Source organism: Eutrema salsugineum, unplaced genomic scaffold, assembly GCF_000478725.1.
Source record: "Eutrema salsugineum unplaced genomic scaffold, Eutsalg1_0 scaffold_62, whole genome shotgun sequence".
In the NCBI taxonomy this organism is placed as follows: domain Eukaryota; kingdom Viridiplantae; phylum Streptophyta; class Magnoliopsida; order Brassicales; family Brassicaceae; genus Eutrema; species Eutrema salsugineum.
This window is the reverse complement of record NW_006256537.1, coordinates 10,359-18,298: the sequence shown is the minus strand read 5'-3', so window position 1 is coordinate 18,298 and position 7,940 is coordinate 10,359. Positions and strand designations below refer to the sequence as shown.

At 42.8% G+C, this 7,940-nt stretch overlaps 1 non-coding gene across 1 annotated transcript; it reads right to left on the bottom strand.

The window, feature by feature from the left end:
- Window positions 1-5,962: 5,962 nt before the first annotated feature.
- On the bottom strand, window positions 5,963-6,069 carry LOC112083344. The gene has a single exon (XR_002897611.1). It is a non-coding gene; the product is annotated as a small nucleolar RNA R71 (small nucleolar RNA).
- Between the last annotated feature and the right edge of the window lie 1,871 nt (window positions 6,070-7,940).

Sequence of the window (7,940 nt, the reverse complement as noted above, 5' to 3'; positions counted from 1 at the left end):
TATGACTTTTCTTAAAGAGAGTCCCAGTTTTCTGATTTTCATAGGAGAGATTGGGTGTATCCAAAGGAATAAGAAAACATGTAAGTGATGCATCTCCTTCCACAATTAGGATTCCCTACTTCTTATTTCTATTCTTAGAACTCCCCCTTGTCAATATAGTTACATTTGGGATCAGAATATGACTTTTCCTAAAGAGAGTCCTAGTTTTCTGTTATTCATAGGAGAGATTGGGTGTATCCAAAGGAATAAGAAAACATGTAAGTGATGCATCTCCTTCCACAATTAGGATTCTCTACTTCTTATTTCTAATCTCAGAACTCCCCCTTGTCAATATAGTTCCATTTGGGATCAGAATCTGACTTTTCCTAAAGAGAGTCTCAATTTTATGATTTTCATACAAGAGATTGGGTGTATCCAACAGAATAAGAAAACATGTAAGTGATGCATCTCCTTCTACATTTAGGATTCTCTACCTCTTATTTCTATTATCAGAACTCCCCCTTGTCAATATAGTTCCATTTGGGATCAGAATATGACTTTTCGTAAAGAGAGTCCCAGTTTTCTGATTTTCATAGGAGAGATTGGGTGTATCCAAAGGAAGAAGAAAACATGTAAGTGATGCATCTCCTTCTACATCTAGGATTCTCTACTTCTTATTTCTATTCTCAGAACTCCCCCTTGTCAATATAGTTCCATTTGAGATCAGAATATGACTTTTCTTAAAGAGAGTCCCAGTTTTCTTATTTTCATAGGAGAGATTGGGTGTATCCAAAGGAATAAGAAAACATGTAATTGATGCATCTCCTTCCACATTTAGGATTCACTACTTCTTATTTCTATTCTCAGAACTCCCCCTTGTCAATATAGTTCCATTTGGGATCAGAATATGACTTTTCCTAAAGAGAGTCCTAGTTTCTGTTATTCATAGTAGAGATTGGTGTATCCAAAGGAATAAGAAAACATGTAAGTGATGCATCTCATTCCCACGTTAGGATTCTCTACTTCTTATTTCTATTCTCAGAACTCCCCCTTGTCAATATAGTTCCATTTTACATCAGAATATGACTTTTCTTAAAGAGAGTCCCAGTCTTCTGTTATTCATAGGAGAGATTGGGTGTATCCAAAGGAATAAGAAAACATGTAAGTGATGCATCTCCTTCCACAATTAGGATTCTCTACTTCTTATTTCTATTATCAGAACTCCCCCTTGTCAATATGGTTCCATTTGGGATCAGAATCTGACTTTTCGTAAACAGAGTCCCAGTTTTATGATTTTCATAGGAGAGATTGGGTGTATCCAACGGAATAAGAAAACATGTAAGTGATGCATCTCCTTCCACATTTAGGATTCTCTACCTCTTATTTCAATTATCAGAACTCCCCCTTCTCAATATAGTTCCATTTGGGATGAGAATATGACTTTTCCTAAAGAGAGACATAGTTTTCTGTTATTCATAGGAGAGATTGGGTGTATCCAACAGAATAAGAAAACATGTAATTGATGCATCTCCTTTCACGTTTAGGATTCACTACTTCTTATTTCTATTCTCAGAACTCCCCCTTGTCAATATTGTTCCATTTGGGATCAGAATATGACTTTTCCTAAAGAGAGTCCTAGTTTTCTGTTATTCATAGGAGAGATTGGGTGTATCCAAAGGAATAAGAAAACATGTAAGTGATGCATCTCCTTCCACAATTAGGATTCTCTACTTCTTATTTCTATTATCAGAACTCCCCCTTGTCAATATAGTTCCATTTGGGATCAGAATCTGACTTTTCGTAAAGAGAGTCCCATTTTTATGATTTTCATAGGAGAGATTGGGTGTATCCAAAGGAATAAGAAAACATGTAAGTGATACATCTCATTCCACGTTTAGGATTCTCTACTTCTTATTTCTATTCTCAGAACTCCCCCTTGTCAATATAGTTCCATTTTACATCAGAATATGACGTTTCTTAAAGAGAGTCCCAGTTTTCTATTTTTCATAGGAGAGATTGGGTGTATCGAAAGGAATAAGAAAACATGTAAGTGATGCATCTCCTTCCACGTTTAGGATTCTCTACTTCTAATTTCTATTATCAGAACTCCCCCTTGTCAATATAGTTCCATTTGGGATCAGAATATTACTTTTCGTAAAGAGAGTCCTAGTTTTCTGATTTTCATAGGAGAGACTGGGTGTATCCAACGGAATAAGAAAACATGTAAGTGATGCATCTCCTTCCACATTTAGGATTCTCTACCTCTTATTTCTATTATCAGAACTCCCCCTTGTCAATATAGTTCCATTTGGGATCAGAATATGACTTTTCGTAAAGAGAGTCCCAGTTTTCTGATTTTCATAGGAGAGATTGGGTGTATCCAAAGGAATAAGAAAATATGTAAGTGATGCATCTCCTTCCACATTTAGGATTCACTACTTCTTATTTCTATTCTCAGAACTCCCCCTTGTCAATATAGTCCCATTTTGGATCAGAATATGACTTTTCCTAAAGAGAGTCCTAGTTTTCTGTTATTCATAGGAGAGATTGGGTGTATCCAAAGGAATAAGAAAGCATGTAAGTGATGCATCTCCTTCCACAATTAGGATTCTCTACTTTGATATGTCCATATTTTACATCATTTAGAGTGCATTTTAGAGTCCTCATTATGTGTTTTCCCCATGTAAATTGAGTCTTTAGGCATGAAAATAGGATTTAGGGCTTGCATTAGGTCCCAAAGAGTTTTGCATGTTGTGAAGTCTTTATCAGGTGCTTTGGGAGTCATTTGGAGCCTAAAAAGAGGAGCAGAGAAGAAGATGGTGAAGAAAAGGGTCAAAAATGGTGAAAACCGCTTGGAGGAATTTCTCGGCCAAATCGCGTACCGGACGGACAGAAACCTCGGCCAAAATCCTTACCGATCGTTCAACCTCGACCAAAAAGCTTACCGATCGCTCAGCACCGACCAAAGTCCGTACCGATCGACCAAAGTCAGCCTGGGTCGAAGATCAGGTGTAAATACCGCGGGTTAAGTTTTGGCCGAGGCGAAGGAATTTTTACGACCAAAAAGCTTACCGCGGTACACAGCCCTCGGTCATTTTCCTTACCGCGGGAAGTTTTTCTCGACCAAAATCTGTCCTTGTCCGCGCGTTTCAAAGATCTGCAATCCGGGGAACCTTCCGGTCCGAACCAGTTGGCGGGGTCTTCAGCAAAGTTGGAGATAATCAAACAAAGATCCCAGAACAGTTGGAATCATCCAATTCGGACCAGTGGGGAGAAAGATATAGCTTCCGGAAGATGCACCAACATTACGCGCATCCGAGAACCGAACGGTGGAGTACAAAGATCACGGCGGACGGAACCTTTCCGGACCGAACCAGCTTGCCCGGTCTGCATCAAAGTTTGCGATCTTTAAAAGACCTTTCCAGAACGGTTGGGATCGCTAAATTCGGACGAGTGGTTTGAAAGATAAAGTCTCCGGAGTTCACATCAGTCCAAACAGCTTATTTTCCGGTGATTCCAATGCGGTTCAAAGATGTGAAATCCAGGAAGCCTTCCACTTCCCAAGCTCCGACGGTTTCTTCATCAAAGTTCGAGCTTATTGAGTCATCTTGACTATGGGACTGGTCTCAGTACATTTGGAGTCGTGGGTTGAAAGTTACTGCTTCCGGAAGGCAACACGGTCGATACGAACCCAAATATGTTGCGATACGCGCTAAGTGTTTTCTCAGGGCTCGGCATCATTACCTCGACATCGGCAAAGTCAAGGCTCATATTTTGGGAGTATTCTGAACTAGGCCTCGTGCTGACACCTCGGCACGTTGGAATCAAGGCATGCACACGTAAGAAATGAAGCTGGAAACGACTAAGTGTTGAACGTGCACCTCGGTGTAGCGACCTCGGCGTGCATGTCGGACCCTGTTCGCTAAAACCCCTTGACTACCAAGCGCCTCGGCATTTTATGCCGAGGTCCATTGTCACGAACCCAGAATCAAGAACAAAGCTGCTCAAGAACACACACGTGAAGATGGATCGAAGACTAGGGTTCATGCATGTTCTTGACGTGCTCTTCACGAGATCTTCATTTGGATCTGGACTCACGTGCACTCCTCGACATGAAGACCTCGGCTTCACTCTCCGACACACCGTGGCACTCACCCATCAGCCCAAGAACGCGGTTCAGTACCCGGTTTGTTCCGGGCTGACCCGCGACACTGTACCTTTGCTATATATACATTTCGAGACTAAAAACCTAAGCATCTTATCTCTTATCTGTTTTTAGCCTTAAGAACTTACCTCTTTTGTGAAACTTGATCATTCTAATCCGATATCCCGTTTTTGCATCAGAAATCTTGTTCTTTCTTTATTTCTTTTATCATCTAACATTAAACTCCTCATCATGACCAGCTACACGTCTGGCAAAGGACTTAGTGAGCTCGTTATGATTAGTGAGTAGTCGTTTAAGCGGCTTTAGATGAGTAGATTAGGGTGCTTTCAAGGTAGATTAGTGGTTTTAGGTGTCTAGTCTTGCATGTTTCATTCTTTAACCGACGAGATCTCTAGGCTGGATCCAAGCACATCACTTGAGGTTCAGATCTGAGACATATCTCGCATCAAAAGTGTTTGTAGAAATGTCTGAACCACTCGGTTAAGGGTTTAAGAGTCTTTCATCGCGAGAGTGATAGTTTGTTCTCTTAATTTTTGAACTGGTTCTTATTGCTGATTGATTCGATGCTTCTCAAAAGACATTTTTGGTATGAAGGAGGATCAGTTTAGATGCTTAATACTTTCATGAGAAGATTAACATGCCTTGAGTTCAAAGTTAAATGAAACCGCTTGATGTTTTGATTCATTAACCTACTAGTTGAACTTGGAAGCACCCGAGTCAAGTATCTCGTCTAAAGTCCCTTGCTTTATTACATATTGTCATCATCTGAATCGTTTAGTTATCATTTGCATCTCTTGTGTGTTTGATTCTCATCATTTTGCTTTACTTTCATGCTTAATCGTTGGTTACTTAGCTTAGCTCAAAAACCCTCACCTTTTGTCTTGACTTAAGTAAACAAACAACATAGTCTAGTGTCTTGTTGACGAGTTTGGATTGACACCTCTTAGTGCTACATTGACAAGGGGATTGATAGCCCTGAGACATAAAAAGTCTTATCTATCAATTGGCGCCGTTGCCAACTTGTCGGAGCATTAGACTCTTGTTTGTTTTTGAGTTCAAGATCTTAACTTTCTTTGTTTTATTAACTTCTTTGCAAGTTCTTGTGTTGATTTCAGGTGCATGAAAACCAGGTCTCGGAGCACAGAACCGCCTTTACCGTACTACAACAACATCAACCGGATTGAGAGGCGAGCTCGCGAGAGGGAACGGCATTTTGAACGACTTGGAATGGCAGAACAGCAAAGGATCGAGCAACAGGCTCAAGAGGCCGAGCACCAGGCTCAGGCTAATCAGGCGCAGGCAGGCAGGAATGAACAACAAGCCTATGTTAACCAACAACAGGCTCAAAGGAACGAGAGGCTTGCTCAGCAAAACCAACAACAAGCTCATAGGAACGAGCAACAAGCCCACCATGTTCATCCGCCACCGCCACAAGCTCAGAGACAACCTCCTGCGGTCTTTGTTGGAGAGAACGACCGAGCTAATGCGCACCAATACCGAGCTGGGATTCAAGCTCCACCGGTTCAAAACAACAACTTTGAAGTTAAAGCTTCCCTGCTCAATATGGTGCAGAACTCAAAGTTCCACGGTCTAGCCGGCGAAGACCCTCTTGAGCATCTAGATCAGTTTGATCGGGTTTGCGACCTAACCAATATCAATGGTGTCTCGGAAGATAGCTTCAAGCTACGCTTGTTCCCATTCAGCCTCTGTGATAAAGCTCACCAGTGGGAAAAGAACCTCCCGAGGGGTTCTATACAAACTTGGGAGCAGTGTAAACTGGCATTCTTATCAAAGTTCTTTTCCACATCACGCACGGCTAAGCTCCGAAACCAGATCTCAAGCTTCACGCAGCACAACAACGAGAGCTTTAGCGAGGCTTGGGAACGGTTTAGAAGCTACACCAACCAATGCCCACACCACGGCTTCTCAGAGGCATCCCTCTTGAGTACTTTATACGGAGGTGCACTCCCCAAGATCAGAAACCAACTCGATACAGCCTCAAATGGAAATTTTCTTGGGAAAGAGATCAATGCGGCAATGGAACTAGTCGAGAACCTAGCCATGTCTAATGATACTTATGGCGAAGACTTTGACAGAGTAAACCGTACAGAGGGCTCTGGTGAGGAACAGCGTATGAAAAAGGATATAAGAGAGCTTCAGAGCAAGCTTGACAAGGTTTTGATGGCGACTCAGAAGCCAATACACTTTGTAAGCGAGTTTGATGAGCAAGGGCCAAGTTTTGACAATGTTAATGAAGATGGTCTAACTCAAGAAGAGCTGAACTACATAGGGAATCAGCAGAGGTATCAGCGGTTCAACAACTACAACAGTAACTCAAACCTCTCATACAGAAACCCAAATGTGGCTAACCCTCAAGACCAAGTGTACCCTACTCAGCAACAACAACAAAGCTATGCTCCAAAAGCTCCTTTTCAGAATACCTTCCAGCCCAAGCAACAGTTCAGTGGGCAACAACACGGCTACACTCATCAGAATCCAGCGGCTCAGGGTAACAACTTCACCAGCCAACCGCAACATCACAAGTTTCCACCAGGGTTCAATCCGCAGCCGATGGGTAATCAGCTACAGAATCAGGGAACGGGTCAGAATCAGATGGGGAACGATGTCTGTGGGATCTTACAGCAACTGTTACAGGGTCAGCAGAGAGTTGAGAGCCAGCACGCGACAATGCAGCAAGATATCAGAGAGCTTAAGCAGAATCAAGCCTCTACATCATCCCGAGGCCCGGCTTTACCAGGTAAACCGGAGCCCAATCCCAAGGAGTACGTTAACGCCATTACATTGAGTAGTGGCAAGGAACTACACGCTCCAACGCCTAAGACTAAGCTCATTGAGGCCAATGAGCAATTAGAGGGGGAGGCAGCCTCAGGTGATGCGTGTAAAGAAGCGGATTCTGAGAAAGAACCGATCAAGGACAAAGGAAAAGAGGTGGAAAAGACAACCGAGCTTGAAAAGCCATACGTTCCACCACCACCTTACCAACCCAAGATACCGTTCCCAGGGCGTTTCAAAAAGAAAATCTTAGACAAAGCCAAAGCGGTCTTTGAGAAACACTTGGAGAACACGCAACTTACCTTACCCATTATGGATGCTTTCTTAGCTATACCACAGCTTGGGAAGTTTCTAAAGGATGCGATCCTCAACAAGACAAAGGAGCTCCAGGGTATGGTAATACTGAGCCATGAATGCAGCGCCATAATACAAAGGAGATCTATACCAAGGAAGCTATCCGATCCGGGCAGCTTTACCCTACCGTGTGCTTTAGGTCACTTGAAGTTCTCAAACTGCTTGTGTGATCTAGGAGCTTCTGTGAGCCTAATGCCATACACGATGGCCAAGAGATTGGGATACAAGAGTTACAAACCGGCCAAGATCTCTCTTATACTAGCTGATAGATCGGTTCGCTTACCGGTGGGTTTGCTTGAGGATTTGCCTTTGAGGATCGGTGAGATAGAAATCCCCACAGACTTCATAGTTCTTGAGATGGACGAGGAACCATTGGACCCTATCATCTTGGGCCGACCGTTCCTAGCGACCGCAGGAGCCATTATAGATGTGAGAGGAGGAATGATTGAACTACACATCGGCTCCGAGACTATGAAGTTCAATGTGAAAGAGATGATGAAGAAACCAACCATTGGAGGTCAGGTTTTCTATGTGGAAGTGATGGAGGAGCCAGCTGATGAGCTCCTGGAAGAGTTGAACGCAGAGGATCCGTTACGAGTGGTCCTTACACGTGAACAAAGCGAGCACGGGTACTTGAACGAGGAAAGCG